This window comes from Gossypium raimondii, chromosome 8 (assembly GCF_025698545.1).
Source record: "Gossypium raimondii isolate GPD5lz chromosome 8, ASM2569854v1, whole genome shotgun sequence".
NCBI lineage: Eukaryota > Viridiplantae > Streptophyta > Magnoliopsida > Malvales > Malvaceae > Gossypium > Gossypium raimondii.
This window is the reverse complement of record NC_068572.1, coordinates 56,746,521-56,759,435: the sequence shown is the minus strand read 5'-3', so window position 1 is coordinate 56,759,435 and position 12,915 is coordinate 56,746,521.

Genomic DNA, 12,915 nt, shown 5'->3' with positions numbered 1-12,915 from the left:
ATCAGAGTGATTGTTTTGTCAGTTGCATCAAAGTTAAGTGGTTGTTGTAGTTTACCCTAATTTTTATGTCAAATGAATTTTTTAGAAATTTTATATTTTTAAAAGCTTTTTTGGAATTTTTAGAATCATCATCAATTTGATATAATGTGTAAAGTTGATGGTCAAATTTTTAAATTTTGGACTAACGTTACACAAGTTGGCCACACGCTTGTGTAACTTATTATTGGTATGTTCATTGGTTTCACACGGCACCAGTTAGTTACACAGCTAGCAACATGACCGTGTGATTATTGTTGATAAATTGCATTTTTGACCCACACGACTACAATAAGTTACACAGTCTATTTGCACGGCCATGTGACTCCAGCTCCACATAGGCTTAGTTTATTACAGCATTCATCCACACGACCATGTGACTCTAGCCACACACAACTTCAGCTTTTCACATAGCCAGGGGACACAACCGTGTGATCCCTGTTTTTCAAATTTGCCTACTTTTTTGCAATAGTTTCAAAATGATTCTTCATTAATACTAGGTTAATTTTAAAGCCTTCATAAGTTTGATTTAAATCAGATTTTGATTGTATTACATGATTTACATGTTTATACGTGATTATTTAATATAGATTTGAAATTTGACTTATGAATTGTGCGTAACTATTCTGTAATCGACTGTAGCATATCATCACTCGACTCCAGCAACTAAATCGGGTGAGGGGAGTTACAATTTCACCCTCAACGGCCATAAATGTCCACAAACACATTTCTTGGTATAAATACAAGTCAAAGCCACATCAAGAGACAATAGATGAACATTTAAGCTTAAATCTCAAGAGAAAAACCTTCAATTCATTATTCTCTTTATTTTCTCTTGTACATATCTCTATGAGCTTATTTTTATATCTTTTATCATTATCATTTTCCTTTGTTTAGAGTTCAAACTTGTAAATATCCACCTTTTTAGACGTTGTTATTATTTATTTTTCAGTTCACCAATTGTAAATTGGGTTTGAATTGAGTCATAAAATTAGGAAGGATTTTAATTTAGCTATAAAAATTAGAGGGAAGAGTTCTATCTAAGCCTTAAAGAAAAAAATAGTGCTATAAAGGTTATACCTTCTCGTTGGAAGGTATAATTAAAAGTAGTAAATTGAGAAATCTTTAGCATGGAAAACTAATGTATGGAGGTGACAATTATAAATTAAAGTGTCCAAGATTTTCTTCCATTTCCTTATATAGAATCAAATCTAGTCGTGTCTGATGAAGTTGATAGTAATGTTCTTGCTTCCGATTAGGGAGATGCCCAAAGTTTGCCTGCTCTGCAAGGGCCTAGGAATGAGGTAAGAGATGTTTTTTTTTTTCCAGATGATGAACCAATGGTTCACTCGGTTTATGAGAGCTACCCCTTTAGCTCCACAACTTCAAATCCACCATCCACCCTTGACTATGCCTCCTATGGCACCTTCTCATCCTCAAAACCTAAAATAGTAACTGTTAATCGACCCCCGATCAATAAAATCCGTAAATATGGAGGATTATATCAAATGATGATTTAGAGGTACCCAAGGATGAATATGAGTAGAAGTTGACAAAAAGAAGGCTCAACTCAATGTCAAGGTCATACACACTCTCTTTTGTGTATTAAGGCCAAATGAGTAAATAGAGTGTTCTAATGTCAAAATGGCAATGAGATTTGGGACAAGCTTACCACTACTCAATAAAGAACAAGCCAAATTAAAGATTGGTCTATTCACTATTGACTATGAGCTTTTCAAGATGAAGTTAGAAAAGAGCATCAAAGTTATGTCAAATTAACTCATCCACATCATTAATGGATTGAAGACGCTTGGAATATTTATTTTAACAAGGAATTGGTGAAAAAATATTCGATAGTCTACCAAGTGATTGAGAAGCTAAAGTAACAATTGAGCTATCCAAGGATTTGAATAACCTTTCACAAACAAGATTAATATTTAATATTTTAAAATATTATTAAAATTTCAAATTTTATTATTAATCCATTAAGATTTAGCTTTATTCAAGTTAAATTTTATATAAAAATCAAGTTACTTCTAAGTAAAATTGATCATGAGGCTGACCTACCCACCCACCCAAGTCCGATGGTCCGCTCGAAAAGTGGAACGGTTTAGACAAAAATATAAGCCTGAAAAATGGGCTTGGATAGAAAATAAAGCCCATTTTCTAAAAGGGTCAATCCTCGGGTAGGATCTTTTTACCTAGTCCCAACTTGCATAAGTTGTTTTGTTGTCATTTCGTTATTATATTGCTACTATTTTGTTTCTTTTTGCTTTTATATTGTTACTATTTTGTTGTTAATGTTTGGATATTGTATAACTCTTGTTTTATTGTTAATTTTGGTACTATTTTAGAGGCACTTGCTTGCTAAGTTGCTACTATTTTAATGTTTTTAGTGTATTTGATGTATTATATTTTTTTTAAATATGTTTTTCTATAAAAAATAATCTAAAAAATTAAAAAGGTTGGGTCAAGTTTGGGTAGAATTTTAGGATAATTTTTCGAGCCGAGTCCAAGCATAAAAAATGAGTCTAAAATTTTACATCGATCCGACTCGTGATTAGGTCTACTTATAAGAAACTATTTTCTATAAGATAACTTGTGGTTTTCAAAATAAGAAGCCATTTTTCAAAAAATATTTTTTTTATTTGACCACTAAATTATTTTACTTCGAAACAAATATAAAAAAAATACATAAATATTTTCACAAGTCATTTTGGCTAAATTTTATAAAAAAAGTTTATTTTTTTAAAAAAATTAAGGTTTAGGCCATTTTTTTGGGGATATTTAAGGAAATAGGCTGATTTTGAAGAGAAAAAGTGAAAATGCGTCCTACTGGATGTGCTTTCGTCTGATATGGCGGGAAAGGGCACATTTTCGCAATAGTAAAATTTCAACAATCACAAAAATCCAACTGTAACACCCCTAACCCGAATTTGTCACCGGAACAGGGTTATAGAGCATTACCAGAGTTTACAGAACAAATAGACAAAAATTTCACATCAAATAATATTCACATCAAAAACAAAGCAAAATCAAATATATTGTCCCTTATGTGAGCCATTAAGGCCCAAAATACACTTTAGAAATAGTCAGGACTAAACCGGGTACTCAAAGAATTTTTCGAAAAACATTAAAATTTTTCAAAGGTGTAGGGGACACACGCCCGTGTGGCCAGACCGTGTGTCTCACACAGTCAAAAGACACGTTCGTGTCTCAGGCCGTGTGGACATTCGAACTAGGGACACACGGCTGTGTCCCAGCCCGTATCCAAACTTATGAACTCTCTGACTTGGGTCACACGGCCAAGCTACACGCCCGTGTGCTAGGTACTGTGAGCATTCTGTTTTGCAATTTAATTAGATATAGGGGACACATGGCCGTGTCATTTGGCCGTGTGTGACACACGGCTGAGACACACGCCATTGTCTCTGCTCGTGTGGACAAAAATAGGTCATTTTGAAGCCACATTTCTCACCCAACTTGTCATCAACCTATCTCAACATTTTTGGACATCAACAAACCATAACAAGGCATTCAAATCAAGTCAAAAAATCAAGTTTTATACATGACATATCACTACTACATATATCCAAGTATCCAAACTTACCAAATTGACTTAATACACACATATGCATATTTGTATCAAACATATTATCTCAAACCAATCTTCAATATGCCTATAAATTATTCATCATTCAACCATACAGAGCACATATCAATCATGATAAGGCCATATATATACATATCAAAATATACCAATCACAAGCCATTCAAATAGCTAGTTCCAACAAAACATTTATATGTCATCAATGACCAAATTAACCTATACATGCCATTATAACTAAAATTAATTTACTAATTATACCGAAAAGAGTCAGTAGATAGTGTGATATATCTCCGTCAAGCTTCCAATCCCACTCGAGCTTCCGAATTACTATAAGACACGAAAAACAACACAAAGTAAGCATTTAAGCTTAGTAAGTTCGTATAACATGGAATTTAATTTACCATTTAATAACATTTAAGGTAAGCATAACATACATGACATGTCCAAATCAATTTGGCCAAAAGCCTAAACACATATCCTCATCATGTTAGGTACGTAAACACATATAATAGCCCATAAATATGGATGAACATAGTCATCAAGTAAGTTCCATTCATGTATCAATCGAATCATGTTTCAATATATCAAGTAATATCATTTCCATGTATATATAGGTAATAGTTTGTACCAAACTCATTTTGTCTCATAACAGAACATTGCCCGTTGAACTGTTTAAAATATCATTGGATACACGGGTAGTACGCACGAAATGTACAAAACTGTAATCCGCCAATTCATGTACATGTATGCTTATATGAGCATGTAAACGGGAAGCTTTTCTGAGCTATATAACATGAAGCTCATGTGAGTTGTATATCGAGAAGCTTTTGCGAGCCAAATATCGTGAAGCTTATGAGAGCCAAATATCTAAAAGCTCATGAGAGCCAAGTATTGGGAAGCTCAAGAGAGCTCTGGTGTGTCCGCAACACATCCAGGATCACAACCATATCGAGAACCCTAATGACATGTCATTTATATCCTTTGAATTTTTAAGGTTCAAACGGGACTCTGTACTTGTCAGATATGTGATCAATAATTATGCATGGTAATTATACAATTCACACATAACAACATTCAAGTTTAAAACATATAAATATACAATTTAGTTACACGAACTTACCTCGACAAATGTATGTAAATTCGTAGGCTACTAATCCGATACTTTCTCTTTTCCTCAATCTAACTTCGGATTAGGTCTATTCGAATCTATACAAATGAATTTAACTCAATTTAACTCAATTTAATATAATTCATATTCAATTCAGTCCAATACACATATTTGGCAAAATTACTATTTTACCCTTATACTTTTAATTAATTATGATTTTGTCCCTAAGCTCGGAAAATGAAATTCATACAATTTAATCCTTATTTCAAGCCTAAACAATTTTATACATATCCATAACAGCCCATGTATTTCACAAAATTTAGAATTTTTCCATAAAATTTTCATCTTTTCAATTTAGTCCTTAAATCATAATTTCATCAAAATTCTCTTTACAAAAGTTGTCTATCTATCAACAACCTTTCATTTTCTACCATAAAACTTTATAATTTAACTATACTCATCCATGGAAAACCCTAACACTTTAATATTTTTACAAATTAATCCCGAGATAGCTAGATTAAACTATTACGATCTCGAAAACATAAAAATCATTAAAAAGCGAGACAAGAATACTCACCTAATTAAGAAAAATAAGCTTGTCTATCTTCAAGCTTCCATGGCTAGGGTTTCCATATTTTTATTTTAAGAAAGATGATGAAAATGATAATAATTTAATTATTTAATTCATTTATCATCATTTTATCATTTACTTTCCAAAATTAACCTTACTAATTTACTAAAATTCAATGATGAATAATCATTCTTATCTACTAACTACACTAAATGGTTTATTTTCCATATAAGGACCTCCAATTTTAAATTCCATAACTATTTGGTACCTTTAGCTACTAGAATTCAACTTCTACACTTTATGCAACTTGGTTCTTTTCATCAAATTAGACATGTAAACAATAAAATTTCTTAACGAAAATTTCATACGATATTTCTATCGAACTATAAACCATAAAATAATATTAAAATAAATTTTCTTCTGACCTCAGATTTGTGGTCCCGAAATCACTGTTCCAATTTAACTGGAAACGGGCTGTTACACCAACGGCTAAAAAACAACTAGTTTATTTGCTATACAAACCCTAACCATTTTCTTCATTTTTCATTCAAATCTAATTCTCTCAATTCATCCATTCTCTCAAGTTTTTAGTTCTCATTTTTTTCCATTAAATTTCTTTAAAATTCTTATTGTTTTAATTTTCTATTTCTTATTTTATTCATTTTAATTGATTTTTATAATGACAAATACTCTTATTCGTTTCAATGATAACCACATTTTCGGTGTCCAATTGCAAATGGTAAGAAAATATTTTAATATTTTTAATTTTAATTAAGTTTATTATTAAGTTGTTAGCATTATTAAATTTATTAATTTTTTTTATATTCAGGCTGAATTATTAAATTTATATTTTTTTTTATATTCAGGCCGAATATCGGATTTTGGAAACGTACATACACAATCTATCATCAAGGGCATTGCGTGTAATTGAACAATACTTGCAAGAGGCGGGATTTTTACACGTGTCCCGTATGTTAGGGGTGTAGATTGGATCGCACACTTATTCGCGCGTTGGTGAAAAAATGGAGATCCGGGACACATACATTCCATCTTTTATGCAGTGAGAGTACAATCATACTCGAGGACGTAGCTTTACAATTTGATTTACTGGTGGATGGGTCTATTGTTATGGGATCAATAGTCGTTGGCAGTTGGAGCGGCATTTGCGAGCAACTATTAGGCAAAGTGTCGAACAAGTTTTTTGGTAGCTAGATAGAGATAAAATGATTGCAAGATAATTTTGGTTACCTCAACGACACCTCGAGTGCCCTTGAAAGAGAACAACATGCCCGATAAATCTTAAAATCTAGTACATTTAAGGTGGCTACTACAACTCGTCAACTTAAAAGAAGCGGGCTAAATTAGTTGGAGATTAGACGTGTTGGTCACGTTGTACCGAGAGATATATTGGGCGACACAACCACAAAAAATTAAAATCGATAATCGATGGTTGCATACTCCTTCTACGGTCATGGGCATGGTACCGACTACCATTTTTACGTCCCCGAGTCAACGCCCCTTATACTTTCCCACTCGTAACAAGGTAAAATTCATTTGATAATATAGTTATCATATTATTATTATTATTATTATTATTATTATTATTATTATTATTATTATTATTATTATTATTATATTTTGAAATAACATATTATTTGAATAGTTGAAACAATGCACAAGTCATGTGTAAAGGTGATCATAGGTTGGGCTACCCGGCCCAGCCCGATGGCTCGCCCAAAAAATAGGAGGGTTTGGGTAAAAATATAGGTCCGAAATATGGGTTTGAGCAAAAAAATAAGGCCCGTTTAGAAAACGGGTCGAGCCTCGAGTAAGACTTTTTGGCCCGACCCAGCCCAAATTATATATTAAATATATATTATTTTAATCAAATATACTTTTTATTAAATATATATATTTTGGACTTTTAATCTGAATTATATATTAAATATATATTTTTTATTTTTAATCAAATATGGGCCAGGCCGGGCCGGGCCGGGCTTAGCAATTTTCTTTCGGGTTAGGCTTGGACAAATTTTTAGGCCTATATTACGGGCCGGGCTTGGGCCTAGAAAACGGGCCTAAAATTTTATCTAGGCTCGACCAATGATCACCTCTAGTCATGTGAGATTAATGGGGGATCTCAAAGATAACCAACTATTGTTAGATCAATGACCAAAAGCCGATGTTAGTTTTTAAAATTTTCAATTATATAATATTTATCTAAGGATTTGAAATTTAATATTATGTAGATAATAAAATTTATTATTTTGTACTATAGTTTGATTGAATGTCATACGCCGATTCGAGAATTCAAGCATGCATCTTCGCCATATTTTTGGTCAATCCAAATATCTGGCACGTGAAGGTGTCATTGATAGTTTATGTGACGGTGGAGATGCACGAATCCAATCGAATGATACGGTAGTTCAGGTTTAGGCAAACTATTCTACCATCACCCCAAGACATCGAAGCACTGCACAAGGTCGACTTGTGGGGGAGAACCGATGAATATTGGTCTAAATTCCACAAGCAATATATCAACATTTGGGAGCATAGGTACGATTTCATACCTAGTCGCGAACCATTTCTCACTCTGAAATTGACAACCTCTTCTGACTATAGGCCATGGTTTAGACATCATGACAAGTCATATATTCTTGATGAGGTAAGGACTAAGAAACGTCATACTAGGAGGCCAAGACAACCCCACATCAATCCTAGGTCAGGAGTGCATGCCTTATGGAGTCATTATCAGCTTTAACTCAACACGAGGCACCAAGGGTTAGGGGTGTGCAAAATTCGGGTAAAACAGAAAAAATTCGGTTAACCGACCGAATTCGGTTAATCGGTCGGTTAACCGAATTTTTTCGGTCGGGGTCGGTTAATTATTTTTTGATTTTTCGATTAACGGTTAATACGGTTCGAAACCGGTCTTCGGTTAATCGAAAAAATTAAAAAATAAAATTATAATATATAAATAGGCCCACTATTCACCTAAACCCAATCTAAACTCAAGTATTCAACCCAACCCAATTACCCAACCCAACCCAATCATAAAATTAAATTACAAATAATTTAATAAATAAAAATAAAATTTTAAAACTAAGACTAAAACTAAAGTCTAAAAGTCTAAAAATAATTTAATTATGTAGTGATTCAATTTGATTAATTCGGTTAATTCGGGTAATCTGGTTAATTCGGGTAATTCGGGTAATTCGGTTAATTCAGTTAATTTTTAACCAAAAATAAAAAAACATATAATTTTCGGTTAATTTGGTTAACCGACCGAATTAACCGAAAAAATTCGGTTCAGTTAATTTTTTTGAAAAAAATTTCGGTTCGGTTAACGGTTAAAGATTTTGAAAGGTCGGTTAATTCGGTTAATGTTATTTCGGGTCGGTTAACCGAATGAACACCCCTACCAAGGGTTGCACCACCTCCCGGTCAATATGGTTCATATTATTCTAGTGTTGCTTTCACTAACCCCGTTATTTTTACACAAGCACCACACTAGACACCACTGTACCTTGCTTCAACACCTTTTACAGGTACATTTTTTTGCACTACCTCAATCCCCAACACCATATTACATGACAATGCCGACAACAACACTGACGTATCTGTCACCTTCGAAAATTTTAACAGTTTATATGCATTTGGGTTATGCAATACCATACCATACACTTATTCATCGATAATGTCACAAACACCCCCATCGTCAGTGTTCTACCGAGGTGGCTTATCTTCGCAATGACCTGTTAGTGGAACGGAGGACATACGATCGCAACGTGGGAGCACACCGCACTCAACCACAGAGGAATGAGATGAAGATGAAGATGGAGCTCGAGGTGAAGACGAAGACGATAAAGATGAAGAGTCGAAACCCCAACTTGTACGAAGAAATTCATTTCGTAATCAATACCCACCGAGTTGTGGTACACTTTCGGCCCGATGACGCCGATGATTTTTTTTCCGCAAAAATTATCATGTAAATCATCCTTTAGTTTGTTAACTTTTAATTTATATTATAATAATTTTTTTCCATCCATAATGTAGTTGATATCAATAATGCATACTTTTTTTTTTGTAATCTACGGAAAAATAAAAAAAAATTGCTTATGTTGTATCTCATTGTATTTTACATCAATAATATATTAATATTCACAATTTATCAAAAAATGAGAAGTAATGAAAGAAAATGAACAAACTGCCCATCAAAGGAATGAATAAATGTGTTCATGAGGTATTGTCCTCAACATTCATCGAAGTGTGGACATGGTGGCCTCGTATGCCCTGAGTTCCTACAATAATTGCATAACCTCGGTTGATCTGTCCTCTCCCGAATATCCACATTGTCGCGTATCCAAGTAGAAGTCGACCGACCTTTTAGTTTGCGATGCAACGAAATATTCGATATCAACTCAAACAAAATGCTCGATATAGACGGCCACATAATTTCATATAGGACCAATGAGAATTCAAATTTCCATATGTTATACATACGTTCTAATTTGTACACCTCGTCAACATAGCTTATACAATCTAGTCGTGTCGAGGCACGTGCAACAATTGTTTTAGAAAATGGCTAAAAACCCTAAACCTTAAAAAACCTTAAACCCTTAAAACCCCCAAAATCTTAAAAATACCGAGGAGAGAAAAAGTGAAAACGCGCGTTTTCACTTTCTCTATTCAAAAGCAACATATCTCCTTAAATGTTTTAGAAAATGGCCTAAACCCTATTTTTTTTTAAAATTAACTTTTTTTCAAATTTAGCCAGTCATTTTTCATAGAAAAAGACGTAATGATTTTTTTGGCCCTTCAATTTTATAAAAAAAAGTTATTTTAGTTATTCATTTAAAATTTTTTTTTATCTTTTTTAGCCCTTAAACTTGCGTTATTTGTCAAATCACACAAAAATGGATGAAAAAAATTAATGTTTGATAATTTTGCTGACACGTTAAAAATGTGGATTGCCATGTGGATGTCACTTCAACAATGAATTATTTTTTTTAAAATTAAAATTTTTAATTAAATTATTAAAAATTATATTGTTAATTTTTTAAAATTAATTAATTGCTAGCATGACATATACGTGACAATTAACGTGTATGTCATGTCAATAAAGTTAACAAATATTAACATTTTTATTCATTAGAGAATGATTTGACAAACAACATAAATTTAAAACCTAAATGAGAAATTAAATTAACTTATTTTTTTATAAAGGTGGAGTGAAAAAAATAATTATGCCAAACAAAAACATAGGAACAAACATAAGTTTTGTTTGGAAGACAGGTAAAAGCATTTTGTAGTAGAATGAAATGGCAAAGTCAAAAGGGTATTGGCGATGGGATTAATATTCTTCCACTTTGTCCCCGATCCCCACAATTTCTGTTCATCTTATTTTAGCTTTTTTCTTAGGTGGAGGAGGAGGGTTAGTATTTCATTTTGCCTGTGCTTTTGGGCCCATTTTAGTTGAATTTTAAAAGCCCACTTCCATCTCACTATTTAGCTTCAAAATCCGATTTCAAGAAAAAAAAATTAGGAATTCAATTTTTATCATTCAAAGTTTGAATTTTGACCCATTTTTAATATTGAAACATATTATTTTATTTTTATATATTATATATTACATAAAACTTAAATTTTTAGTAATATATTTATATTAAAATTTAAATATTAAATATTAAATATATTTAGAATATTAATAAAAAATATAAAAATATTAAAAGTGACAAAATACATATTTTTAAAAAAGCGCAAATCTAAAAGGAATTCAAAATATCTATCTGTAAGTATAGATGAAGTAAGAGAAGATTATAAATCCAATGGTACTTGAAGGAGTACAAATTATATTAGTACTTGACCTAACACATAAATCCCTCTAATCTGAAAAAAATAAAAAGAGAACAGTGACGTGGCATTACCTTGAAAGGTTGTCTTAGTTGAAGTGGAAATTTGGTCCCACACTTGATCACACTCTCAATTTGGACCATTCAAAATAAAATTGTTGTGACAAGCTGGCTGCTTATTGTTTCCATCTGATTTTCTGTTCTTTTTGACATGAAACTTCACCTTACAATTTCATGAAATCTAATTAAAAATATTGTAAGTGCTAAATTATGTTGATATGACTACAAACATTATGATTAATGTTTATGAATGAATATGCTGAAATGAGATATCATGGGTCACCCACTCTACATTTACACAACCTTTTTGAAGTGAAATAATAAATATTTCAATTTATCTTTCATTCTCATTATTTTTTAATAATAATTTATTTACTCCATCAAAATATATTTTAGCCCTTAATTTAATTTATTATTTTTTAATCACCATAAAATGAATGGAAAAATTAACGTCTATTAATTTTTTTGGTGTGGCATACACGTAGATGCTAACACATCCATGTGATAAACCATATGAATATCACATTAACAAAATTACTAGACATAAACTTTTTCATTTGGTTTTAGATAACTTGACAAATAATGTAAATTTGATGACTAAAAAATAGAAAAATTAAACAAGAAGCTAAAATTATTTTTTTAAATTAGAAGAGCAAATAAATCATGATATATTTTTTTGTTATTCATGTCTATTTTGCAATGTATTCTTATTATTACATCCATATTACAATCCTGTTGAGATCATAAACCAGTGTGAGTGTGTGTCAACGTATAGAGAGAAAAATGGACGGAGAGGGTTGGGTCAACATGTTTGTAAGAACATCAAAAGAGTCTTGTGGTTTAGTGCAGGGAATCAATGAAGATAGCTAAGGCTAAGGCTAAGGTACCCCACTTGCTTTATATTTCACAGTTTTCTTTTCCCCACAGGACCTTTGATTAATTACCTCCCACTAAATTAGATAGTGCACTCACATACCCCACGTCCAATTGCCATTCTGTGTTTTACTTTATCACCTATTGCCTGCCTGCTGCTGAAATATGCATTACTTACTTTCACAGCAAACTTTGACTTTTTTGTTTCGTTGTTTAAATGCCTTTTTTTGCGAATATATTCATTCATATGTTAAAACCATTTTGGCTGTGAAGGAAGGAGAAAGACAGGAGGGCAGCCAAAGGGACTGTTAGAACTGCTACTCAGGCTCAGCCTGTGTTAGGGGCCTTTATGATTTTGTCCTTTCTTGCTTCTCTAAACCAACAAAAAGAGGCATTTAAAAAACAAAGGCCATCACATCATCTGTTTTGTTTTCGTTTAGATCCAATAGTCAAGAACCAATGACAAAGACATTGCATTTGGGTCAGTAAAGATGTCTGTGGGAGGGGGGGGGGGGTTCCTATCTTTTCAACTGTGTGTAACAATAAAGAAAGTCTGCTTTGTTTTTCTGGTTTACAGACCAGTTAAAAGGGTTTTCCTTTTTTCTTTTTCAGATGATTGAAAACAACCTATTTTGTTTGGTTAGGCAAAATTCTCAACTTTGGTGCTGTCAACCCCAGATAGAAAAGAAAAAGATCGGTGCTTTTAGCGAAGCCCTTTTTTTTTTAACAAGCCAGTAAACCCTTTTGAAGTTTGAACTGATTGATTTTAACATTGTCCTCTCGCAAGGGGGGCCACTTTCCAGGG